Source organism: Bombus pyrosoma, linkage group LG2 (assembly GCF_014825855.1).
Source record: "Bombus pyrosoma isolate SC7728 linkage group LG2, ASM1482585v1, whole genome shotgun sequence".
Classification (NCBI taxonomy): domain Eukaryota; kingdom Metazoa; phylum Arthropoda; class Insecta; order Hymenoptera; family Apidae; genus Bombus; species Bombus pyrosoma.
Genome location: NC_057771.1, coordinates 9,620,819 through 9,648,535, shown reverse-complemented (window position 1 = coordinate 9,648,535; position 27,717 = coordinate 9,620,819). Strand labels below are relative to the sequence as shown.

Below are 27,717 nucleotides of genomic sequence, written 5' to 3'. Positions count from 1 at the left end.
CGATCGCGTCTAGCCTCTCCATGTCGGCAGCTGCTTCTAATTAATTCCGCGTTCGGCACGTTCTACAACCGTTCTCTATCCCTTTCAGTCAAAACGACCCGGGGAACGATCTCGGGTCCAAACGAGCAATAAATTTTTTATTTCAAAATTCGTTCGACCGCATTTAGACTGAGATATCAGACAAGACACGGTATCAAATAATTACGTCGGACCTTTTCATGCAATTCGACTTCGCGTTTTCTTATTTCATTCTCCTTTTTTTTTTTTTAATTCTTTCAACTAAGCCGTTTCGCTTATTTACGTGTCGAATCCGAGCTGGGTTCGGTCTAAACACAGTACGCAAACTTTCGAAACGGTTAAAACGCGAATAGTTAAATGGTCGACGCTTTGGTGCGTAACGCCAGGTTCAAGCACGTTCCTCCATGCTCGTGGCTATCAATTGCGGCTAATCCTTTTCGAGGATCACCGGGAAACTCTTGTCCTTTTTCCCGGCGGTTCCCTTTACGAATCCCGGAACAGCATGGTTGAAAAATTCGTTGTTAAATTTCCGTGTTACCATGTGAATCTTTGCGCGTTACGTTCGGTAACGCGCGGTCTCGTAATTGGCCAGCGTTTACACGGTAATGGCGGGCTGGCATCGTTTTAAAAGGGCGAAACGTAACCCCCTGGTGGACAGTTAAAGTCCGGCCGGCCTGTGGAACCGGTCATGTATATTAGATACCCAATTCCAGCGGTAATCCAGCCATAAATATCTTTGAATTATATTTTCCACCGGGCTGGACACCATCACGAACGATTTGTTCTAAAAGGTGGTGGGGGAGGGGGGTATCGGAGAGAGAAGCGGCAGAGGAGGGATAAGCGGCATGAGGGCGAAAGAGAGAGCGAGAGAGAGAGAGAGAGAGAGAGAGAGAAACGGGCTTTATTTAGCCGTTAATCGCTCAATTAAACTGAATCGCTCGAATTAGCTTTTAATCCCGAACGTGGCGGTAGCGTGAATGGTATTTAAAAAAATCAAAATGAAATTTTCAGAACGTTCAGCTGCTATTCTTTTTCTTTCAAACTTGCCCTTTTCGATCGTTCATGCGTGTCCTCCGATTTTTTACGCGGTTTGCAGCTCCACCTTTTCCCCTTATTATGGTGTTTACACGTATTAACGAGAACGTAAACCGTGGCGCACTCCTCAACGTTCTTCAAAAATAATAAACGCGGAATGTATTTATTTATTTATTCAAGCGATCAAAACAGCGTCAATTTTCATAAAATCGTATTTCAGCGATAAATTCTCGTCGGTAAGATGGGTGGGGAGAGCCATATCGCGAATGGATGTGTGAAAAAATAGCGAAACAGTGTAAATATTTACGATCGAGCGATATTTGCCAACTGGGAGAAGCGATTTGCCGGTGTTTCTAGGAAAATTTAGTATCCACGTCGAACTCTTTTCTTCTATCTTTGAAACGAAATCACATAGGCGAGAATTTGCATCGTTTCGCGAACAGCGTAATTATTTTTTCTTTTTTTCTTTTCAAGCGGTCACCGAACGCTGGCACGATCTTTAGGATAATCTAATCCTATTTACATCGCGGCACCACAGCCAGATTGACGTGCACGGAAATAAATCGGGACGGGGCGAACGCGTGCACCATCGTGGCCGTATAAATTCGTGCTTTCTCCCTGAACAAATCGAACGTCGGGCCTGATGTAAATGAATTCCGCTCTAATTGCAATTATGTGCCCGGCGAGTGCACATAAATGTTCGTCGTTACGCGATATATGACGCGTCACTCACGACCTAGCCGTGCGTCATTGCGAATTTATGAAATACTGATCGATGCTATATCCGTATCGCGCTAGTCTTCCACCAGCCAGCGTCATAATTGCAATCAATAGTTGATGTTATATATAATTTGGCCAAGTCGAGACGACGATCCATTACGTATTTACGCGTACGTCCTTGTCGTTTTCTCCCCGTGGGTGAAGAAGAACGCCTCCGTGGACGAAAGCTTCATAAAATCTAACGTGGTGGTATGGGTTATAGGTACGATTACGTCAGTCACAGACGATTAACGTTAGTCTGTGCTTGTCAAGTTAATTTTCCGCTACACGAAGCTTCCACGGAGCGACGAACCGCCACCATTATTTGAAATTCCTTTGCTCCAAGTGGGAGCTACGTCTGAAAAGCTTCGAAACTCCGATTTTGGCTGCTTACAATCGAATTACGTTTACTCGGCGTGAATCAATAATCGGCAATCAATAATAAATCACGTTACGTCGTCCTAGGCTAAATGCCATTCTCCAAGGGTAAATCATTAAAACGTTGGTAGCCGCGCACGCCAATCAGCAAGCATAGCGTGTAAATACGTGATGGAAGTACCCCAAACCCCCTTCGCCACCGTGCCGGGCCGCGTGCTCTTCCCTGAAATCACACCATCCTCCTAACTGATTTGCTGTTTAGCTAGACCGATTTATTTATCGGTCGGCCGTGATTAGACTTTCGCTTTACCAGGGACACACGACCTCGTTAAACATTGACCGGTCCGGCGGATTTGTTAACGATCGTCCTGCACTGTTACCGATCGTGAAAAACAATCTGCACACCTCCGCATTCCTGCTTCTTTTCGCGTAATACCAAATAACTTCCACCTGTTGCTACAAAAGAAAAATACGTTGCGTCGATCGATGACGATTGGATAGCTCGTGTACACGAGAAAATGTCTCCGTTCACTTATCAGCGAAAGCTGCGAGGCAGGTGCACATAATCTATATCTTCCAAATAACAAACAAAGAAAATACTTACAGAAAAGTAGCGAAGCTGCTTCTCGCTGATACATGTTCTATTCGAATTTATTTTATTTATCGCCGAATCTTCGCCGTCGTTAAAATTCAATGATCGTTCGAGCAGACAATAAGATCCCTTCGCCTTCCATGATTCCCTGTAACACCATCCAAAAGTTCAGAGCATACTACGTGGCAAAAAGTTCGATGAATAATACGGTGACGGGTCGCATTAACTATCGGCCCGTGTCCTCCAGAATCTTCGGCGTCGTCGTTAGTTTCCCTTAATTACCGCGCTTGCCTCTATACCCCCTGCCCCACCCTGGCTGGCAGTCTCTGGATCGAAGAAGTCAGTTCGCAAGTTCTCGAAGCTCGAACGGGAGAGAGCGGTTCTCACGCTCGTTAGAAGCTTAAGGAAAAAGCACGTTAGGGGTGGGATAGCCTAGGAATGTGGACACCCACGAAGACGTGCCCCTTTCGGGATGTCCTATCGTCACCCCGAGCTTATTCCGCCCCTTAAGTTCTGGCCACACCCGCAATCATGCGCAGTTTCCACCCATCGGCCAATGAAAGCTCGAGAGCTTGCAAGCTCTGCTGAACGGCTTTCGAGCCGAGCCACTCCGACAAACACCACGTGCCACGCGGCCGAGTTGCACGTGCGTCCGCGGAGCTGTCGAGCTTTTGCGCGTCGTGGCCGTGAGTCGAGCCCTCCAATCGACGCGTCTTTTGAGGGACGAACGTCGTGTACCGGTATCTCTGTTGATTTTTCTGTTCTTCTTTCATCCAGACACACCCTGTTCCCTTTACTTGCGTCGTTGATCGTTGTACACATCAGTTCGTTATTGCACTGTTTCGTTTTCTATGCTGAAGAGAAAAATCGTCTAGCTGACGACATAGAGGAAGACACCGAGACTTCACGGTCCTGAACAGGCTGACAGAACGGAGCCCAAACGTAATCGGGCAGAGGCAGTTGAAAACTCTGAGAAAACCACGAAGAACGTAAGTAAGAGTTTCTTTATTTCTACGATACGATTGGAGTTCGTTTGGATGAGAATCGAAGGTGGCGGCGGACGTGAGAATTGATCCTGACAAGCCTGGCCGATATTCAACAGTTGGTCCTTCTTTTATCTTCCAAAACTCGACCCTTCGTGCTACCCCTGCGTCGAGCCCTTAACAGGTTCGCTCTTACGTCACCCTCGATTCTTGTAGCAGTAGATCGTACCTCTTGGGTAAGAAGTTGTCGACAGCTTCCGTTCTGTAAAATAAATACTACTGGGACGCGGTGACATCATATTTAGAACTATTCCATATCGTTACTTTTAATAAATATTCCATTAGAACATTAAAAATCTCAATTTCCCGTCTTGTCGAGTCGACAGAAAATTTTGTTTCGTTCTTTCCATTACGGGAGGTATATAATTCAAAAAGAACATCGTCGTGAAATCTCGAAACACGTAAAAGCAAACGACTAAACGAAAAAAAAAGGCAGTAGCCACGAGAAACAGACGTCGCGCGTAAAACGACGGAACCGCATTTATCGCGTTTATCCGCGTAATTCTTTTCGCGGTCCGGCCGGATGCTGGCGGAGGAATTCGCGAGCCGTGGGCAGTAGGTGTGGCCATAGGTGTAACATATTTATGTTGTGAACCGGCCGAGTGCGGGCAATAAATAGCGAGCGCACGACCGGCCACGGCGGGGGGTGTGATGGCGCGGGGAAGGCAGGTACGAAGCGTAGGGGTAGTTCGTCGAGGCGCGGGGTTAGAACGATTACGCTTTCCAAACCCCTGGTCGTTCGACCGCGTCACTGGCACCGCCACTGGCACCACCATCGGCACCACCACCGTATCTACCCCCGCGTCGCCCACACCTCCATGTACGTCCTATCACCATCTGTCTTTCTCTCTTTCTTTCACTCTGTCCCGTGTCTCGCGTTTCGTCCCCGCTTAACTCTACCAACCCTTTTGCTCACCTACATCCCCCTGTCCCGTGCCAGCGGAGGCTGTATGGTGTCCGAACAATCCTATTCGTTTGTTTCCAGCCCGTATGCACGCATATACGAAGGCATGCAATTTCGCGTTAGGAATGCGCGAACGAGCGCATCGCAGACAATGTTTGGGGTGGACGGAGTACGAGGCGTGCTTCTTTGGAAAATGCCATGGCGAGAGGGCTTTAGGACGACCAGAGGGGTTGAAATACTGTCTGGTCCGTTTATACGCTTCAATCTCCTAAAGAAAAAACAATTTTCGTTGCTCTTGTTCACCACGATGTTATACAGTAAGATCTCCGTACCTGGGTTCTCGGTATTGGTTGTTTCAAATATCACTGGGTAACCGCAGTTGGAAAAAATAAATACGGAACGAAATGTGTATACACGAAGGTGTGAATAACGTTGCATCCCGTACGCCATTCGTTTTATTTTACCTTATCCCATAGATATTATCACATAACGTTCATTGCTATAATTTTACCGCTACATCGTATTAAATTAAATCGTGTTATACCACAAGTAATAACATACTACCAAGTTGTAATATACTTATGATAATAAGTACGCACAGTATACGTGCAGCGTTCTCTACTAATCGTGGAAAAGTTTGGAACTTATCCTCCGCGAATACGCAGATTTTGCTGTATTCTCATTTAACGAGATTAAATAAAAATTGGACAAACGTGTCGTGTACAGTGACAATTTAGATCAGGTGAATGACGAGTACGCAAGTGGTAGAACGGAATCGCCTGTACAGACAGACGCGAAAGCACGCGTACGCGGCCTCGAGTCACGGCTATGCAGGCCATCTTAGGAAGCGAGCACCCCTCGGCATTCCAACGATCTCGACCGATCGAGAATCGAAGGATAACAGGAACGCGGCGCCGAGTGGCCGCGTGTGTGTCGGCTGTCCGGCAATCCTAATGATGCATATCTCTCCTCGGCCCGTTATGTCTTGAATGTCACGACGATGCGATATCTGGCGGACCGGTATCGGTCGGTGAGGCTGTTGCTGGGGGTCAGTGGGGGGGTTGAACAACGGGAGAAGCACGAAAGCTAGCCGGAATCAGGGTGGTATATGGTCGCAATGAGGTTGAGAGCTTGCGGCCGGATGCCAGTCTAACCATGTCTAGCGTACGTTTACTTGCAAGCTTGCCAGACGCTCGTACGCATCGCCAGCATCCGAGCAATGCGACTCAAGAGTCCGCGTCGCCGCTGACGATGCACTTCAAGATGCAGTCTCTTGGTAAGCATGCTCCTGCCCCCAGGATCTGCATCAGGGTGTTTTAACGTAAACGTGACTTGGCGTGTATAGAGAAGAGGAATCACGCTGATCCGTGCTTGGGATGCTAGATTATACTTTTTTAACGAACCGTCTGGATATTATATTCTATATAGGATGCATTTTGTTTAGAGTTGACGTACGCGGCGAAGGAATGATACTAATCAATGTTTGGAAAATGAGATTTTTCAAGCGATGCTCCCTGCCAACAAGCGTCCTTGATAGCAATTTTTTGAGGAATACTACCGACTGTATTAGGAGATAGGAAGATTTCTCATGGGATGTTCAAACGGGTACTCTTACTATGAGATTGCCTAGAACACGTTCTATTTGGTGTTAACGTATATAGAAAAGGTGTAACGGAAACCGAGAAATAAAAGAATTTTCTTAAACGATAATTTCCAAATTTCCATGATATTTGGTTCCGTATAGGATATATTTCACTTGCCGTTGAAGTATGATAACGAGGACAGTTAAAATTAAATTGCAGATTCTGCACTTCGACAAATCGTTTCTCTCTCTTTCTCGGGCTATTATTTCTCTGGTTGGAATTTATTGCTGCGAAAAATAAACGAAAACGCGGTGTCACCACTTCTTCACCTTTAAACGCGTTATTCCTTTCAAAGAGGAGGCGTGGTCGCCAGCTCTACATTCGATGGAATGGAAAAACGCGAATTCCATTTAGCATACAAACGCGGGCCCACGCAAATGAATTTTATAAGTGTCCTTTTCGCGAGAACACGCGCGTATTTCGACGCTTTGGCTGCGTTAACCCGGCGGGATTCGAGAACGCGCGATGGGTAATAGGCGGCCGCGAACGAAATTTCCACCCTCCTGTTCCCTGCGCCGGCCACCCCCTCGCGCGGCACGGTGTGTGCGTACACCTCGCGCATTCCGCAGCGAGATTGCGCAAAAATCGGGCAAAACAAACGCAACTAATTTAACTGCTTTCGAACAATTAATCCGAAGCATTTAATTTAATTGCGCCGCAGCCCGTCGAGACCGGGCAGCGTCAGTTGAAACAACAACCGATGCGAGACCCGGCCGGAATTTTCGGCTCGTCGCGCTTGACTCGAATTCTTTCGGATGCAAACAACCGAAAAAAAAAAAAAAAAAATATACACGCGCCTCTGCACGCGCGAAATCAAACAGCGACCCATGGACATCGAAAGATGCAAACCGAATATCGAATCGGAGGAAATCGTGCAAGTAAAAGTCTCATGGATGATGAACATCGAACTTCAAAAATACGACTGTATTTTCATAAAGGGGAGAAAAAAAAAATTGAAGGTAGTTACTCCGAGATGGAAGAAGAATCGCGTACAGGAGTTTCGAGCGTTGGTGGAGAATGAGCTAGTGGGTAGGTGTAATTAATAGCAAACCCGTATAAATCAGAGACAGGCTGGATGCAGGATGGTATGCGCCGTTCCCGATGCGGGATTATGCCCAGAGGGGCGGTTACCCCACGACCCGCTAATTTTTCAAACGGCCGCCATAATGGTCCCGGCTAATTACTGATTTTTATCTCCACGAGTCGGTACTGTGAGAAAGAGTCGTTCGACCATGAGGAGAGGGACAGAGAGAGAAAAAAATGAGCGAAAGAGACGAACGCAGAGAGGGTGGGATAGGGAGGCTACGGAAGAAGAATTGGATTCGGGTCAACGCTCGTTCTCTATTGCGATTTTAAACGGCTGAGAAATTTTCTGCAGTAACACAGTATATAGTTTCGCTCTGTTCCAACGATAGTCGAAACGATCAAAACACGTTTTTAACGATTTGATCGAACCCTCGTGATAGCTAAAATGTTCGTTTAACCCTTTTGGCGAGTTTTGTTCTCCACGATAACGTTGAAACCAAATAATCAACTTTCGTCAAATAACCAACACTTATCGTAAGAAAGTTAGAGCGAGGGAATAGTTTGGAAGCCTGTGGCGTTAATGCTACCGATCGCTGTTAGTCGGATGCCGCTTGGAAACTTACCGAATTCGCAGGAGGATTGTTGTTCACGTGTACGGGACGTTTCAAGTTACACATCGACCACGTATTTTGCGCGGGTGAATACAGCTAACTACCCCCAAACACCTATGTACTTAACGTAACCCATGTAAGCTCACGCTAGAACAAATTTACCCCCTGAAACCCCCGAGACGGGTCGCGTCTCTTCCGACCATCCACTTCGAGTCCCTTCTCACCCCTCTAATTCTCCTATGGAACACCGATGTTATGAAGTTGTGTTGAACTTTTCGCAAGCATAGTTTGCAGAACACCCTCGGGTGACTGCAAGGCTTACCTTGGCTCGTGACATATATCTACGCGCAGTTCTAACAAACCGTCGCGGAAACTGAGGGCGGGTCACGAGAACGAGGGGTGAGTCGCACGAAATTTGCGGAAGAACGCGTCAACCGCGCGTGGCTCTCTTTCGATTTCGACCACGTCCCTCTGGAAAAGTCTGCAATTCTCGTATCAGCTACCTGTTGCCCGGCCACTATGTCAATCGACATGTCAATGCGATAATTCTGCTTTTAATGAAATTCACAACGCCGACGCATGTGTTTGATTTTGGAAATGATGTTATTCAACTCCGTTGCGCAACAAAGCGTACAACCTTGCGTAACAAAGATGTAAATCGCCTGGGCTGTTAAACTCTTGGAAAATTCTTCTTTCGTGATGTCTCGTCATTTCGCCCACGGAAGAAGTTATTAACGCTAAATTCGACGATTTGCTTAATTCCTGTACTTCTTTTCTAACTTAGCGTTACGAAGAGTTTGCTTATTTTCCCTGAATACGACTCGTGACGAGGCTTGTTTTTCGAACGGTAGCGTACGTACGTGTCGCGTATGCAGCCGAAACAACGCACGCGTTAGGAATTCTCGGCACGGCAGTCGGAGCCAACAGGCCCGGTAGAAACTTACGGGCCAACTTTGAGGGGGGTAACAGCATTACAACGTTATTAGATTTACCGCAAGCACCTACCCCCGAGGCACTCCAGCACATTACACACATAGCCGTTCTGAAGTATAAGTAACCCCAAAGCGGTAGAGCTAAAGCCCAGCTCGTGGTCCCGGAGTCTTGTACCTTAAATTATGCGCGTGTGCCCGCAGGTACGAATGAGAGGCATTCCTTTCGTACTTTGCTCCTTTGTGTTACCCCTTTCGATCGCGCTCGTATTCCAAATTTCAATTGCGAATTTTCAAGGAAGGACACCGTCAAAATCGTTGAATTATTCACGAGGTGAAAAGAAAGAAAGAGAGAAGAGCGAATACGGAGAAGAATGAAATGGAAGAAAGAAAAAAGAAACAGAAAGCACAGTGGAGATAGAACGGCGAACGGGCCATAGAACGAGAAAGAGAGAACGGTAGAAATTTCGGTGCGAGTAGCTATTGAGTAGCTACCCTTAAGATAAGGATGACTTCACCCCGTCCCTCATACGTTTCCGCTATCTGACGCTAAACGGCACCGCTGCTCGTGGCCTTCCACGTAAAAGGGATGGTCCTGGTAGGATGGTTCTACATAATACACCGGCACATTACTGTCGAAACCCCATTAGATAAGCGGAATTTAGAACGGCGAGACAGGATTTTTGTACGGACGACGTACGTGAAAAATCACCCGAACGCTCAGCTTCGCCGCGGATATTTTTCTTCTCGTTTTTGCGTCTGCGGTACGTTTCGAACGAAGATCCTCCTTTTAATCACACTGCTTTGCTGCGTCTTTCTCGTTGCTATTTGTCTGTGTTGTCGCGACATCGTGGTAAAAATACGAGTGGGAGAAGTAGAAGATGATTTTTCAAATTTAGAATAAAATGGAAAATCGATTTCTGCCGCGACACGTTTAAAACGACGAAAGCTTCTCTTCGTCGCGATGGATAGTCGATCTGTTATCGCGGCGAACTGGCATCAGCGAAACTGATTTCAAAAGCGAGAAGATGGGATCCACGCAACAAAAGCCTTTACACGTCTCGCCCCCTCCATCGGCTCATTTAAGGCTAACTGTCCACAACGGGGGTGCAAACTACCCTTATCTGCGGACGTTTATGCCCACGCCTTATCTAGCAACCCCGGACTGCTTCGTGCTTGCTAACAACTAGGTATTCTCTCTTCCAAGCCAATCTCCTTCCTCGAACAAAACGACCTTAAGTTCTGCCGTCTCTCTTGCTCCACCCACCCAGCTTTGTCATTTATTTCGCGTCTTCTCTGTGCTCCACTTTACTCTGGGTTTATTTCAATTTCCTCCGAGTGTTATTTTTAAAATGTCAAACGAAACGTAGCTTCTCTTAAAATACTTACATCGTAGGAAGTTGCGATTATTTATTCAACGAATTTCAATTATTTGTTAAAGAACATCTACTATGCCTTTCGTGATTTTCAGCCAAACGCCATAACGCGTGTCTCTTGATAAGTACTTGAACGTCGATGTTCCTTCGCGAAACTGTGTCTTGTATTCTGAAAACCAACAATCTGTTCTTCGTTCATTCGTATTGGAAAATATTTATCGAAGATCTGCTTTGACAGTAAAGATTAACGGAATAACAGCAGCCGTGTTGAGAATCGATCTTCGAAGCAATGTTCCTTTTATTTTTCTTCTTCTACAAATCTAACGACAGAAGAGGTTAGGAAACAATAGCGCAATTTGGTTCCGCGCAAATCCATAGAGAGGAACGGAGAAGGTGGCGATACGGAAAATCGAAAGGTACGATGTTCCTTATCTCGCAAGTTCCCTCAGCCGGGTTGGAAGAACGGTTGTCGAGAGACTGAGGGTCGCTGGCCGGAGGATGTTGCGGTGAAAACAAAGACGTTACTCGTCCCCTATCTAGGGTTGTAAAATAACCGTCGAACGAGAGCAAAACAGCGGGAGGCAGGGGGAGTAATAAATGAGATAAGCTTGGGATAGATTCTTGCGGGAGCAGAAGGCATTATCGATGCGTTTCGTCGAATTCCTTCCTTTCGTTTCAATCCGACTATCCCCCTTTTTCTACGATCTACCATCGTCAGGGTATGCGTACAACGAACAAACGAAAATACAAAAAATAAAAAATACATATTTCGACTCTACAAGTTTCCTAGATTCTCTCCAATTTATACATTTTTTTTTTTTTTTTTTTTTGTTACCATAGAGAAACATACAGGGGCAAAATTGGAAAACACGAACGGAGCTCGATTCGTGGAAAATAAAAACACGTTGTTCCCAGCTGGTGCTCGTGCCTCGCGTCCCGGGAATATTACAAACAACCGGCCGATTTTCCGCTGATTTTCCTGACTGAAACGCGCATAGCCGCGTATTGGTATATCGAACTAATTGGAAGTCTTAATAGCACTCGACGTAATAACGCTGTCGGTATCCAGGCGTGTGCATCATATCGATTGGAATCTACAACGGACCCCTCTTGTTTTCAGCCCGCTCTTCCGTGCACTCGATCTACCTCCGTCGACTGGTAGCGAATCAACAAACGGGACTGATTTGATTTCATTCATTAATTCCGAGCGACTTCGTTCGCTTCGATTTAAGTTCATGCGTACTTGAACGCGTTTGCGGCTGTGGGTCGTTCGGTGATTTCGCACGTGCCGCGCGCTACGGGGACATTTTCGTCCTCCGTCGAGGGTCGCAAGGATATTTTTAACCGAACTCGACGCCTATTAAACTACCGAATAATGTTTTCGATATTTTTGAAAGATTCGATAGACCGATTCAACAGATACGAAAATAGTCTCCGTCGGCGAGTTATTTTTCATACTCAATTTAATACCGACTTGATAGAAACAGAATAATTTGCGTTCCGCTGAATATAGAATCGCGGCTGTAGCCCGTCACCTCGATGATTTAATTAACCATATATTCTTTCCAAATTGCGTATCGATTTTAACATTATCCTCGGGTCACGTCGAAAATATTACTTCGAAAGTTATAACAGGTTGAGAGATTTTCTCGACTTGGCCGAACGATTTCATAGAATTTCCCTTTTAGCCGATGCCGAGAAAAACATGTACCACGCACAAAGAAGAAAGACACGTCTACTGACATCCCGTAACCGTGCCGTGATTTAATATAAACTGCACAAAGCTCCACCTTTGATAGTCAGATATGAAATACTCCGGACCGAGGAGTGCCCTTTCGAAGACAGCCTGCCCCTGCTGGAGGGTGCGTTCGAGAGTCTGGTCGGACTGCATCAAGCGGTGATATCTTCCTCCTCCTTCGTCTGTCTCGAGGTCGAATATTCTTGTAGCAAAGGGGCTCTATCAGCTTCCAGTCTTTCAAACATACGAATATGAAAGATACGTTGGAATGTTTGGACCTTTATCGTGGACGAATGTCACGTGTCCGAATACCTTCCCGAGGTTCACGCTTGATATAATACCAGTCGTACGTTGTAGCGAATCGAACAATCAATTAGAAAAAAATGTGTCAGGCGATAAGCGATAGTTCAAACGATTTTCGTGAGAATCTTTCTTTACGAACTATGAATTTATTAAAAATGTCAAGATACCCTTGGAGGTTTGTAGAGACTGCTGCTCGAAAGTTTCGCATCGTTTTCAAATAGAAATGAAAAATAATAGTTTAATATTTCTTATCTTTAGTAAGTTTCAAAAGTAATCTTTCAGTAGGTTAAAGGACTTGTCATTTTTTGCTGCACAAAATCGAATAGGAAGAGAGGGAATTAACAATCACCGTGTGGAGAAACAAATCGTCGAAATATCTCAGCATGCATTAATACGTTTCTATCTAACGACCAAAATTCGTATTAATTAATGATTATTTTCTCCTTATGAAATAAATAATTCTAAACTATCAAACGGTATTGCAGCTAACCAAGTGATATGCCGTTTCTCTGTCAGCGCGGAGAAAGCTAAAACACACAGTGGATTCAAAAAGAAAGCGGTTTTCTCTGATAGACGATGGTCCCGCGCGCGTAACAGCCGCTTCAACGGCAGACTTTGATCCTTTATTACATTTTTACAAGCGATTACATTGGCCAGCCGCTGGCGATTCTTTGGGTCGACCTTATTCTCCTCGGCCGAGGACGATCCACCGCGATCGCTTGGCATGATCTACCCTGCCACGGCCTTACCCATCCCTCCGTAACGAAGTTCCAACGAAGGAAGATATTGTTCTTGTTTGTAGCGAAGTTAACTCGAGTTCCGACTCAACCGTGGCTCACTCGCCCCTAATTAGGTTTAAGGGATTATAGAATTGCCTGGCAAAGTCGATTACGAGATTGGAACGGCCGACGGAAGGGCGGACGACGAAGAAGTAGCCGGAGAGTTTTCAAGACACGAAGCCTCTGCGAGCTGAAATTTATCGGATTTCGTGAAACGCGGCAAAGCTAGCTTTGAAGAGAGAGAACGTGCAAAATATAATCAAAGGCTTGAGTAACTTTCTCGTCCATTTCACCCTCGAATACCGTTAAAGAAGGACGAAATTATTCCATTTCCTCTCTACTTCTTTTCCTCCGTTTCGATCGCTAAACCGAGACTAGAAAACTTCCAGTTACTACGAAATAATAGAAACATCGGTCCTATTATTTCTTATGAAAAATTAGCTTACCATCGAAATTTCACCATCGAGATCCTTTGCATCGGTGAGAAGCCAATCAAGACTCGCCTACGGTTCAAAGCGACTGGGAACTTTTTCATCGAAGTCAGAACTCGCAGGTACGGTATTAAGAGCCGAGATTGGTGAAGCGAGCCTCTAATTGAAAGCCGTCAAAGTGGTTAACGGGAAATCATAGGTTCCGGTGAAGAGAGAAGCGTGCGACGAGCTGCGAGCGGAAGGTCGCGGGAAGGCACCGTTGACGGATCAGCCGACGCTCTGCTGTTGGAAACAGAGGGGTGGGTTACGGCGATGCGGACACAGAGAGGGAGAAGGGCAGGCAAAGAGAAAGGGACGAGGGTTAGCAATTTTAAACAGTCTCCGGCGACTCGATCGTCCAGCATAGCGTAGTCCGGCTAGTGAGGCTGAGCGTGCAATGATTGATGCCAGGCCGACCGGTATGGAGGGGTGAAAGTGAGGAAGGCTAGAGGATCGGTCCTACGGCCTGGGGAAATTTAATTAACGTAAATGCCGCCGCCACGGCCGGCGTTACACGCCGTGTGTGGCAATCGCTCATATGCAACTGGCCCCTACCCCCCCACGAACCCTCTCTACCTTCAAACTCATCCCACACGGAACCTCTCCTTCCCTCTCCGTCCACTGGCTATCCTACTGTTCACCCTCTCGCGATTCACCCTCTTTGTTTCTCCCGATCTCCTCTTTCTCTGTCCCATCGTCGACGTGAACGCCGCGCGCGTTCAAACCTTTCCCCCAAGCACATCCACGCACGTTGCCGCGTGCGTCGGCCTGATCGGCCAGCTGGGGGTTATTAAACGTTTCGAACAGGGGTAAGGGGCTTCGATTGCGGGCCGATTGATGGATCTTGGATCCTGTGTTGCCTCGATCGACCAAATATCCGCGATCTCGTGGACCGCGATAAGTGAACGGGTTACGGCGCCCCTGGAAATAGTTCGCTGCCGCGCAACGCGCACGTATCGGTGTTTCCCTTTGGTTATTTGTTTGCCTTGATTATTATGTTTCGTCGCGGTTGTGGCGAAGAAGATTTTAAAAGCGAGAAACGAGGAAGACTTTTAACGCCGATATCGAGTATCGGAGAAAATGATCATCGAACGATCAGGCGCAACGCCAATCGAGATCTCTGTACAACGAAACACTTTGTAAATAAAAGAGGTAAACGCAACAGAAATCGATCGATCGTCAAACACGCGTATCTAAGATCGTTTCCCAGTGGCGATTGTCAAACAGCGTTTTTGCCAGGCTTTGTACATGTAAGTATCGCGGGGTAACGGCTGCTGCGGTGCGTGAGAGTGGGGTGGTTTCGTTCGAGGTCGAGATAGGCCGTGAAGGGTGAAGTGGGACGCGGGACACGTAATGGCCGCGGCACGTGGTGCGTGCCCCCATTAAACCGATCGCACTCTGGATTGATTTTCAGCCTTTCGGCATTTGATGCGAACAAACTTCGTTGTCGGTATAATTGAATCGCCGCGAGTGTCTACCTGACTCGAACGCAAATTAACCGGAACGCGAATCGCGGCGTCGTGAGTTCACGACCAAGGGTGGATGCGGACAGGAGAAAAAGAATTCGTTTCTGTTCGATACAAGAACGCGCGTAACACGATGATCTAATTATTCTCGCTCGTTGCCGACCGATTCTTTGACGATTACCAACGGCTCGTCCGGTTCGCTGAACTCATTCTTCGATCGAGTCCACTCGAATCTAATTCTCTGCCAGAGCAGCTTTCTATCGTAACTTCGTTACCCGTTTTATTTCCAACGATTTAATGGCTTTACAATTTTAATCGTAGACCGCCGAGTCGATTGATCAGAAAGGGGTAGAACGGCGGTTGATCCCGTTCGACGATCGTCGAATCAGGTGGACCAGTCGATTCGAAGGGGTGAACGAGTTCGGGACGAAAGTGCAACGTGGCAGCATGCGAGCAAGCAGCAGAATGCATTCGTGCGGTCTGCGGACCGTAACTGCTAATTAGCGCATACAGGTCTGTATGGCAGGCTCGAGGGTTGGACGACTGCCGGTGCAGGCTACGCAATGCGCCCCTTTATTAAATACCATCGAAATTAAAATTATAATTGCATTCGCTAACCCAGGGGGGTTAACAGCGTCCGTGCGCGCGATACTTCTTTGCGCGGTCGTTCCCCTTTCCCGCAGTCCCCCTATCGCGGAGGATTTGCGAAGAATTAAAAACAGGGAAAGATGGTTCGAATCAAAGGGGAGAACATGGATTTCTGTTTTTAAAAATGAGTAACTCTTACGAACATATAGTATCAAAAATAAGGATCGTCCGTGATAAAAAGGAAATCTAACGCTCTTACTAGAAATTAGTTGGTAAAACGGATACGCGTTGCCAGGCACAAAGGTAAAGCGCTTCTTGAAACGTCGATAGTAACGAGTGGTAATAGTATCGTTGAATATTCTAATTAGGGGTAACACGAGCCGCTACTTCGGCAGTCGAGTAAGGCATATGCCGATGAGATTGTAGGTGGAAACGATGCTGAAGCCAGAAACGGCGGAGGTAGAGGCAACGGCAGTAGGTTGTATAGCCCCTGTCAGCCACTGTGCCACTGACGGCTCGCTAATTGCTCGACCAACCTCTAATCCTCCGAGCTGCCCCTGCCTCCGCGTTCTGCCACCCTTCAAATCCAAATCCATCCCTTCGTAACGGCCGATACTCTCCGGTGCTTTCAGAATTGCGAGCATACATTCGAATATCGTGTGTATGATAACGAAATTTCTCAGCGAACGATCGGAATAACTGCACGCAACTTCGATCGAGATTTCTCATCGATCGTGCACGGTGTGAATAGAAACCAACCCTCGTTATCCCCTCTCGCAGGGGATCCGCGTTTCTCTCGTTTCACTAGGCCGGTCCACTAGAATTCGAAATTGCCTCGTCTATCCGCCGCTCGGTGGCTGTATCAATGCGATCATGATAAAAGGGAGAAAATTCCATTTAGAATCGTTCGAATTGTTTTGCGGTCAAGCCGGTTTTCCCGTGTTATCGATTCGATTTTATATCGACACTTTGAACCAACGGGACGTCTTGCTCGTTTTGCACTTTTAAGGAGGGAATAATAAGAGAAAACAAATATAGCGAAATTTCGGGTCCTAGCGTAGTTCGTAGCTCGTAGGTCGAAGGGTAGATAGGTTGATCACGGTCCGGAAATGAAAAAATTGCAAGTTGCACGGAGCGCGAAACGCTCCTATGTGAAATCGATCGTCGTGACCGCGCGAACGAATGGGCGAGTAAGCGAACGAGCGTATCAAGGGTCGGTACGGTCGCGAATTAATCGAGCATATAATCGATGTGCGCCTGTCGATATATATGTATGTATATGGAAACCATCCGCCTGGTCACCCTCGTGAACTCGGGCCCCTCTATCGTTAGTCAACAGTGCACGCGGTAACGCTAATTTCTGTAGCGGACGTGTCCTCCTGCTTCGTTAAAAAACGTTCAATACTCTCGATGTATACTTACTTCTCCACCTTACGTTAGGTAATTACCGTACAAATGGCCATCACCTAGTATTTATTACGAAGGAACTCTGTCATCGAACGTTCGCTCGAATAATTGTAATTAGAGTGTGACTTTTGACTATTACTCGTCTACCTACAAAGATTATTTCAGACTATTTTAGAGATTATTTTAATTTCATTATTACTCATCGATCTACATATCCGCGAAACATTTTTACCATAATTATATTCTACAAATGTTTTTCAATCGTTTTCGTTAAATTACCTCGGTGCATAACTTCGTATACGGTGCATTTCCTCGCGTGTACGTTATGAACAATTGAAAATTCGACGATTAGATCGAGCAGGACGCTTACCGATACTTCTATTCCGACAACGGGGACAAATCGCAAGGTATCGAGGATCGATCGACGAAAGGATGGAAAAGGGGACGCGGCTGGGCCGATTGCTTGAAATTAAGAGCATCGAATTACATCATCGCGATATCTAGCGCATCTCCGCGGTCGCGAACGAGAACTGGCTGTCGGCCGGACACGGTAGCACGATAGCACGATCGTAGTCGCAAATTTATATCTGATTTTCCGGCGGGACGGAAATCAGGGAACGGCGCAAAATTGATCTGCCTTCTGATTTATTACCACGAACTAATAAAGCCAATATCGAGCGTGGCCCGCGGCATTCTACGGAACACGACCGATAGGTAGCCGTATCGCGGCACCCGCTACCGCGACTAGTCCAAATCCATACTTTACAAAAGTCACGCGGCCCTGTGATTTCGATGTCGCGTCAACGTATGCCGTTCGTGTGGTGGCAGCCGCGACGATCGACCACGATACTGCGACCGATAAACGCGTCGAATCGTGGATTAGTGGCTGCCACGAATCGAACGATATTCCCTTTTTTCGGGGAGGCGAGCGACGTTCGAAAATTCAGAAATCCACGGCTCAGCCGTCTCCGCTTAGTTTTCGTTCCCTCGGTTCAGCGTGCACGTTTAATTCGGGCGATATTTTATTTCGACTCGCCGTCCACGGCTTCGAATATCAATAACTTTTCGACCGGTACAGTTGGAAGCACGTTTCAACGTTGTTCAAGCCATATCGCGACGTAATTTCATTCTGCTCTGCTGAAAATAGTTTCGTTATCACGGCCATACAATTCCCGTGTCTTCGGGTTTCTGCACACCGTTCAAAATTTATACTTTTCACGCGGTCGGATTCGTAACGCGGCAAACGGCCCGAACCTGTCCGTTCGTCGAATAATGTTCCGCGCACAGCCAACACTCCGCCACCGATTCCCTGGCAAACTAAATTAAACAACGAAGAATCGTTCCATCCTATTCGCGCTATCAAAAACAAGTCATCCTGTTAATTTTCACTTATGAGATTTCGTGCGCGTAATTTCGATGGTCGAACAGATCGATGGATTTTGCGCGTTGTTATTTTTTACAGCCGTGCCATCGACCGATGGAAACTCGACATAGAGGCAATTGGATTGGGTGAACGTATACGCGTGATTCCTAAGGATTCGCCGATTTTTCACGACGGCTATTCTGTGTTGGCTCGGATCGATTTCCTTCGTTTCGTGTATTTATCGTCGGGGCGATTTAAATCTTTCGCGACAACCAATACGATCTTGGCGATCGAAACGACGTGCACGATCCCCGTGGAAGCTTAACAGGCAGACTGTAATTAAAAATGCAATCGGCAACGAGCTCGTCCAGTCGTCCTCGTGTGTACGAAGATAAAGGAAAATTAGTAGCCGACGTGATTGGTAGGATCGTACGGGGATCTTCGAAGCATTTGTCAAGTCCCCTGGACAAATGAACGAAATTGCAAAAAAATAGTTCCTTCTACGTACAAGCTGTGTGATATTTGCATATTGTTGGAAAATAATTTTATTCCCAATTGTATATAATATCGCAAGTTCGTTCCTTGAAACTGATAGTCGAGAAAGATTAGAAAATCGGCAACGAATAATACGTTCATTAATAGCGCCGGCAGTAAAAATAATATATCTCGATGTCATGCGCTGTTTTGATCTGAAATTAAATTGGCAAGGAAATGACTCGAATTTTATGAGTATTTGATAAGTTTCATTACAACGAAAATCTTCAAGAATTTCCAACCGCATTTCAAACAAACGATATGCATTCTTGACACAATCTGAAACCTGCATCTCAAATGGATATTTCATGCGTTACAACAGGCTATTAATCCTAGCATTCCTTAAAACTATCGTCTTCCTACGATCGAAACGTTCGTTACAGATTAAACGTCTGCAAACGAAGAAAAAATATCGAAGCACGCGGTGCAACAATTACAAGCGATAGAAACCGAAATCGCGAGCAAAGGGGTTGAAAGAGCGGAATGAGAGAAAGGAAACAGCAGGACAGGGTCGAGGATAAGCAGCATTATCGCTCGAAGGGATTTCAGATGCTATTTAAATCGGCACGCCGGATCGCGTATATTATATTTCTCCGTTCCATTTGCGTGAAACGTAAAATTAATTAAACAGCTGATACGTCGTGCCAGCGGCAGAGAACCACCTCGTGCAGCCTCTGCCCGGAGGCAGGGGCACACGCCGGGAAAACAAACACATCCCCTTCTGGAAATAGGTTCAGGCCGACCAGAGCAGATTTTCAATTTACGCCGGGCCGCTCTAAGGGGATGTAAAAACGCGTTGCTCGCTCCGGTGCATTCTGCTCCGTTGCGCGGAATACGTCAGCGTGCATACCTGTCAACGTGGCTCAGCGATAAGGAGAACCTGCCGAGTGGTGTGCAACAAAGTAAAAATCGATTCGGTCAAACGGACGAGTTAATCGAATCGGCAAGTTCTGACTAACCGTCGAATTCGACGTTGCACTGTGAAAAGCCACCGACAGTCGGTACTACCCCTTTCGAACGTAACCGTCGCTGTACAGCGATGTTCACGGTAGAATTGATCGAAATAAGCTGATTGATTTTTCAGTTAACAAGTATGTAGAAGTATAGTCTTTGACTATCGAATTAGGATCGCGCCGAGTTTTTCTCTCTTTCTTTTTCGAATAAGATTGAGAGATTAGAAGATCTGTGATAGTAAAGTTTGTCGATTACGAGAACGCGATGTACGTTCTTTGCTGGTCTTCGTTACATCTTACATATCTCTGCGATATATGTTCCTTGTGCACTGTCTCCTACGACACTTATATTTTATCAAATATCTTGAATTGTTTCTTCGAATCTGTTCGGAATTTTGAGTGGCCGTTCGTTCATGGCACGGGCAGGTGCATTTCCTTCTTTAGGAAATTCCGAATTACATGTCCTTCCCATGTAAACCTAATGACTCCGAGGTCAGGTAAAAAACGCCGGAAAGGCACGATGGACAGACGAAATCCAATGGTTGGTAGGGAGAATCAGCAACGTAGGAGGGCAGTTCATCATCAGACATCGTACCGTGCGGGTGAAATACTTCACTCCCAACAAGATCTTACCACCGCTGTATCCATAACATCACGGTTTAGTTTTATACAACGATACAGTGCTAGATTACTCCAACGCTCGATCTATTAAATCTCCTCCAGCTTTGGCGTTAAGGCATCCAAGGTACGCGATGTCGACCGATCGGTTTGATCTGACCGGTTGTTCTTTAGTCGAGAATTGGCAACAGTATCAATACGATGATCTGAGATGAGCAAGTAACTGAAACAAACTTCGGATTTCTTTAACAGCATTCAAGTTGGGTGACTCAGCTGACAATGAGATTTTTGGAATATTCTTCTGTGAAAGAAACTTCGTGACACGCGTGTGACAATAATTTCATCCCTACATATACGCTATAATCTATGTATTTAATAGTATACGTGATACAACCAAGAACAATTTTCCATTCATAACATAGCGTTGTAGTTGGAAAATTGAGTTCTGCGTGTGGTCCTAATTCAATGACCAGGGGCTGTGCTATGTTGCAGCATAGTACGCGTGGCAATTGCGAACAGCGTGAAGATTGTTTAATAAAGACAGGGGGTTGCAGTAGCAGGTCGAAAATGGTACGCGAAAGGAGATTTGTCGCTGTAAACGAGAAGGGTGCAGGCGCCATTCCTAATAGCGCGCGTTTTACCTACACGCCGAATTCGCAAATTACATTTGCATGTATCCGCGCCTCCCCGAGACAATTTGGCCTCATAAACATAATTAATGGCGGAGCATTAATTCAGAGATTTTTCGCCGGTTGCGAACACATGTTACCGTGCGCCACCAACTGTCTCGCAATTTAGCTAAATAATTACCAAACTTGCTCTCCGCGGACGACGACGCATTGCCAGCCGCCGACGAAACTTCATTGGTAACGCAGTCGTACGTACCACTGTCGCATTGTTTACGACTTCTTGCCAGTGAGATTTATCTTCCATTCTTTCAAAATATCACACGAATTGTACGATATACATACGATATATATTGTACGATGTGCATCTTACTCTTATTGGCGTGTCTGTCTACTTAAACCTCCTAAAAATCGAGTACTTGAAATGGTAAACGATGTACGATAAGTGTCAAAAACAAGTAGACGATTTCTTCAATAGATGAGAATATAAACTCCATGTACGAAATATGACGAAAGAAACTGTAAGCGATGGAATGATTTATTTCAGCCCTTAGGGCCATCGCAAGATAGAACTACGATAAGTAAGCAGCGATTAAAGCGTAATTAAAAGAGATGACAGTACAATCTTGCAAGTAAATTAATGTAACTTTTTTACGAATACCATTCGTTCTTTTTATAAATCTACGAAGATGATAGGTGCTGAAGGAAACAAAGAAACATCTTTCGAATTCCATTGCGAATCTCTACTTTTACCATTTACGCCATTTGCTAAGTAACTTCGACTCCTCGATTCGCCTTCCGTGACTAGAAAGGTAAACTTAACGCTTCAAGAGAAGATTACAAATCGTCCCTGATACCGTTCGTGTCTAATCAACCCCCAATCGACATTCAAGATAAAAATGTCCAACTCGAAGAAATCTGTTGTTCCTCGCGAAAGAATGTGGCAAGAACGCGTGACCAAAGCTCGTGAGAATTTTAACCCGTGGTAAAATCACACTTAAGCGTTAGAGTTGATGGCTCAACAGAAGCCGACAGTGTGGCCATTCGCGTGTGTTAAAGGCAAGGCATATACGTGTATATATGGACCCTTGTCCCGAAGCAGGGCTGCCATCCTAAGCCGGCTTGACTAATTGGTAGCGTTATAATCATGGGTACACGGTTAGGTTGGTATTACCGCAAGTTATAGCCCCGTCTCCACATCGGCGACCGCCACGCACATTCACGCGTAAGAGGGGTGCTTAATGACCCCGCCGTTTACGCAAATTTTCCCATTATGCGACGCGGTTTTGGCCCGCAAAACGGAACGATCCTGGCGACCGTCGGAACGAGCGTCATTTTCTTCAACTACGAGGGAGATTAAGGCTTTTCGAAACCGCGAACACCGCTTTTGACGTTGCCTCGTCGGCACCTCGCACACTATCGCGCGTTCCCGGGACTATTCATTCAATCCTCAATACGGAAACGGCCACAACATCTACGTTTGTACACGATCCTCGTTAAACCGCGCACTCTTCGTGCTTTCATTTGTCGTCCGTTTATAATCGTACCTTGTATCAAGTTGTCAATTAACTAAACAGCGATACGCTGCAACTCTACATTTCCAAATTATTCTTATTTCAACTATTTGTGAGAGGTGACAGCTCTTTGTGATTTTTATTCCTTGATAGATTCGTAATATGGAAAAAGCAAGGATCTTAAAGCGACTGTGTGTCAATTAAATTACGTTCTTCGCTCATTTAATCTTTCCACGGTACAGTGAAATAAATTCAGAACAAACGACTTGGAAAATAATTATTAACCAGAGGTCCAATGCTAATAGGAAAGATACGCTTAAATTTACTACTGCATTATCGACTACCAACTGCATTACGTATAATAATATTCAAGATGCTACAGTTACAGTATCATACTGTGAAGAATTATTTACTTTATTTTTTACTCTTTGCATACTGATTTCGCAGTGAAACAGTGCACGAAGAATTTTGTCGCCACCAAGAGTATTCCGTATCTCTGGTAGTCGCGAACGATCCGATTTTCGGTACACGTAGACGCGGCCGTTTGGTCACGCGAGATATTGATAATAAAAAATCGCAGGATATAAAATAATTCAAACAAATGCGCTCGCACGAGGAACGGTCCTGCCACGATATATTCCGGCGGGCTTATCCGCGTCCGGTCATTCATATACGTGGGAAAAAAAGTGACGCTCTAATGGCCGGCTATCTGTAACGGTTAGGAAGTGGGGAGATTTGTTGATGCCAGCGCAAAGAAGGGGAAAAAGGAATCTTCTCTCCGATGGCTGTCGTTTGACATTTACCGATATCGTGCGATATTCGCCTGTCATAACGACGAAGAAATAACGACGAACGTACACTATCGCGTCGATTTACTGCGCTATTATATTCACGGATACGAAAATTGGATAGTGGGAAAGTAAACGGAATTACGAAAACGCGATTACTATAACGAAATCAGCGTAGAAGGAAATAAATGCTGGTACAAAACGTGAAAAGGTTCGAGGAAACTTCATATCAGCGTACTGCGATGTCCCATCGGTTCGAATCCCGTGGGTGTGATCGCTGCTAACTAAACTTGTAAATCTCTCTGGCCGACCTCTCGCTAGCGCGGGGCTAGAGCCTATTCCAACTGACCAGAACGCATTTGTCTATCTTACGAGCGTGGTAAACGGCGCCTGTGGAAAATCAGTCGTGCTGTAATCTTCGTTGCTTCGATCGAAACTAACTTTTAGCCAAACAATCGAGAAATATATCGCCTCTGTGAACAGAGAGAAAAAGAAAGAGAGAGAGAGAGAGAGAGAGCATGAAACGATAGTCGAAGATGGATCAAGCGGATCAAGGTAGTTAGGTAATTCTCCATCGCGAAGTTAGGTATACGTAAGTGGAAGAATTTCGTGGCAGGCGCAGTTTCGGTGGAGATTGTCGCGACGTCGGGGCATTAGAAACAAAAGCTGGGCAAACGAGAAGTTACGAGGGCTCTTTATACCTCTGCCTTCGCATCCGGTTGTCTCGCGTATTATGACTGATGTCTTAGTTAACCGTTGCGGCGAGGCGCTCCAGGCTTTAATGCCAACGAACGAGAGAAAAAAGGAAGAAACCAGGCGAGAGATACGCGAGCACTTGTGTCAGCCGCGCTCCATGCTTCGCCCCCGAAATTGTGAGGGATGGTTATGGTGCAGCGTGCACGCGATACGATCCCGCGAGCGCTCACAAATCAAAGCTGCCGCACGCATTTGCGTCATCTTTCCGCTCGAACCAAGGAATATCGCAAAAAGTTTCAAACCCAGTTCTCCGATCGCTCTACCTGCTCGTATGTTGCTATTTCGTGGAAATCGACCTGTGCCTGAGCTACATACGCGCGTCGTTCACCTTACGAAACTTACACTTTAATCCTTCGTTGAAGTGGTCACCATTTCTAAGAAAATTCTACATCTGGTCTTTTTAGTTTTCTCAAGCACTGAAGCCATCGACCAGCGTATAGGCAATAGACTGGGACGAAGGCAGACCATAGACAGTAGACAGGCGACGATGGCTTTTCAGTTATAGGGTAACACTAGCGTGCGGATCGGGACCAGGTCAAATTATATTCCTACTTGTACTTACACCTCTGTATTAAAATATATTTTCTACTTTACAATTTATCCACGCGTTCCTCTCTTCATACATCTAATAACCTCAACATCCTTGGCTCGTAGTAATTGTAAGATTCGATATTACGCATGGGGTGTCTACGAGCTAACTTTTCATGTACCGAAAATATTTAAGCGTCAGTCTTTAAACATCGTCGTGTTGAACGTTAACGGGATACGAAATACAAGTAGCTCCATAAACGTTTGATTTATCGTCGATTACCATATAAATGGCTCTCGAGTTTGATACGTCGAAGACACGAAAACAGTTTAATATAGATGTTATGGATTCTACCCTGATCGCGAATAATTAACGAGTATTTAATATTTTCGCAGCGGCTGCGGCCGACCGGTATCACGTAACTCCGACCCCTTTTTCTCTCGGTGGTTTTTTTATTCGCGCCTCGAGCTCTAATCGCCGCCTCGTATCCCGCGGTAATATTTAATTTTTAATCCAAGCGTATTCAAATGCGGCCGGGCTCGCTCTTCGTGGCGCTCTTAATGGGTATACAATTTATTCCCTGGCCACGGCTTATTTTACATTTTATGCTAAATAAGCGTCCCGGCTACGCGCGTCGTCTATACTCACGCCAACAATTAATTACACACTGCGTGCCGTTGGGCAGCACGGTTGTTACTTCTATAAAAAATAAACAAAGGAATCGGCCGCGTCGATGGCCGATTAACCGGCAACTTCCCGGCCATTCGCCAAACCAGAAAATGCTTTCTCCTTTGGTTATATACCTCGTATTAAATAAGACGAGGAACAGCACGCTCGAATACCATCCGAAGTGCATTATCTTCTCACGGACCCTTGCCCGAAAGTTCGAGGGGGTTATATCCGACCCTCGTAATTATCTACAGGAGAAATTTGGTCAACGTGGCCCGAGGGTCGGCGCGAAACTCAGTTACAGCTTGGTCAGCCACACTTGAAAATTCCCGGAGGCGCCTTTAATCCGTGATTTTTAATCCGGGATCGATTAAAGGCTTAATAGGCAATCCTAAGCGAAAATTACGCGCGACCTGGGGCCACAACCGTGTCCACTTTCGTCGACTCGATCGCCAATCCGCTCGTTACAACATTCCGCTTCAATCTTCTTATTTTTAGCTTCGTTTCCTCTATATTTCTGTTGGCTGCGCAAACATTTCGATGCAATTGAATCGCACGCTGTTCCACTATCAACTTGAAACGTTCCTTCCACTTCATTTTCCCGTTTGACAAATAAGAAGCAACTTTGTCAGTTACATCGCGCGAGAATCGTCCGACCGTTGCATGCGCAATACGGATGGCTGGCACGTGAAAGCGGCCGTAAAACGAACAATTGTTTCTTGCTAATCGACAAGTTCCAGAACAGGCCGTGTGCATTGACTCGCCGGCAAGTTTACACGCCTACGTCGAATTCCGACGAACGTCGCGAGGGGAACGAACCCAGTGAGCCGTTTGCGAGTGTCTAACTCGACTCGTGTCCGTGTCGGAACGGTGGTCAGAAAAAATCGCGACAAGTCTTACGATTCAATTACGACGCGTATCCGTGCAACATCTCTGACGGCGGATGTCCGGCCTGAATCAGTCATGAGTAGCCTGCTCCCTGTCTCCGTTCTCATTTCCGACAGGATGGACAGGAAAGAAGAAAGAAAGGGACCGCCTTCCGGCTCTATCCACTGCTCATTTTTCGGCCGCCACTTCATGCATTATTTAACTCTCGGACTTTGAAAACGAGCGTTAAAGTCTCTACGGGTGGACTTGAACGTTGCCTATGACAGCTACCTCGAAATCGATTACTTTCTGAACTACGTTCTCAACGGAGGCAGAATATTCAAAGTAGGTTGCGCACGAAAACAGATTTGCAATCGATTCACAGTCGATCGCAGATAGAACACGCGAGTGTTTAGGGATCGTACGAAACGTTCATCGATCGGACGCGCATTCTTTGAGAACTCGTTTCTCGTTTACCGGTCGAGTCGCGTGGCTGGCGTTGCATTTGAAAGCAGATCGCTGCCAGGACGGTTCGTGTATGCGTTCGTTGCAAAATTCAAAGCAACGTCGAGCAAATTTAGATTTCCTCCCTGGGAAATTCCGGACATAGCCTAGATCTCGATTTAGACCAGACCAACGAGCTGGCGAGATTGAATAATTGAACGAATTCTAAACCTCCGTGTCCGGCTATTACGAACGTTGAATATTAAAGCAATCGTTTCTCTGCGGTGCGGCGGTTACACGATCGCGCCAGTTATAGACAATCGACTATATGAATCTACGATCTGCCGTATGAGTTTCTTTCGATACGAAGGTGAAACGGCAGATCGTTGAGAGATCCAAAATGGACGGAGTTACGCGCGCAACTTGAAGCGTGTTTCAGAGATGTTTTATCTCCATTCTACGAGCAGATCTACGACTCGTAATCCGAGAGGAACATCGGATAAAAGAAGGGACGCGATCTTTTGCTTGGATCGTTCGTTTAAAACAGTTTTTCACGGCGTGAGAAGCGATAAAGACGAGAATTAGATACGAATCGTCTGAGATGGGTAGGGGACGCGAAGCTGGTGGTCGCGCCACCATCCTCCATTCTTCTCGAGACCTCGCGCACACCTCGGATTCTTAAGCACGATTTGTACGAGTGCTATATTTCTTCCGTAAGGGCGCCGTTTGGTGGTAATAGTTGCAGTATTATTTACTGTTAACGGCCCACTTTGCTCGCGTAATACCGGTGAATTAACTTCCTGCGAGCGCACCTTCCCGTACATGCGACACGGGATACTTTATGGTTACGAGACTGACTACTCGGCCACCCCTTTTCGACTTGTTTACTTTTCACGCGACCTCACAAGCAATAATCGAAAGTTGCTTTCGCGACTGTGCACGAATTTTTCACGATCGAATCTGCCACGAACGATAAAACACGAGGTAAACG

General features: G+C 46.0%; 1 protein-coding gene across 1 annotated transcript in view; it reads left to right on the top strand.

Annotated features, from left to right (window-relative positions):
• The first annotated feature begins 3,242 nt into the window (after window positions 1-3,242).
• The window catches only part of LOC122577742 (LIM domain only protein 3-like), a 70,878-nt gene continuing 46,403 nt past the window's right edge, over window positions 3,243-27,717 (top strand). The window contains exon 1 of the mRNA XM_043749267.1: window positions 3,243-3,771. The gene's annotated coding sequence lies outside the window, so the exon portion shown is untranslated. The remainder of the gene's footprint in view (window positions 3,772-27,717) is intronic.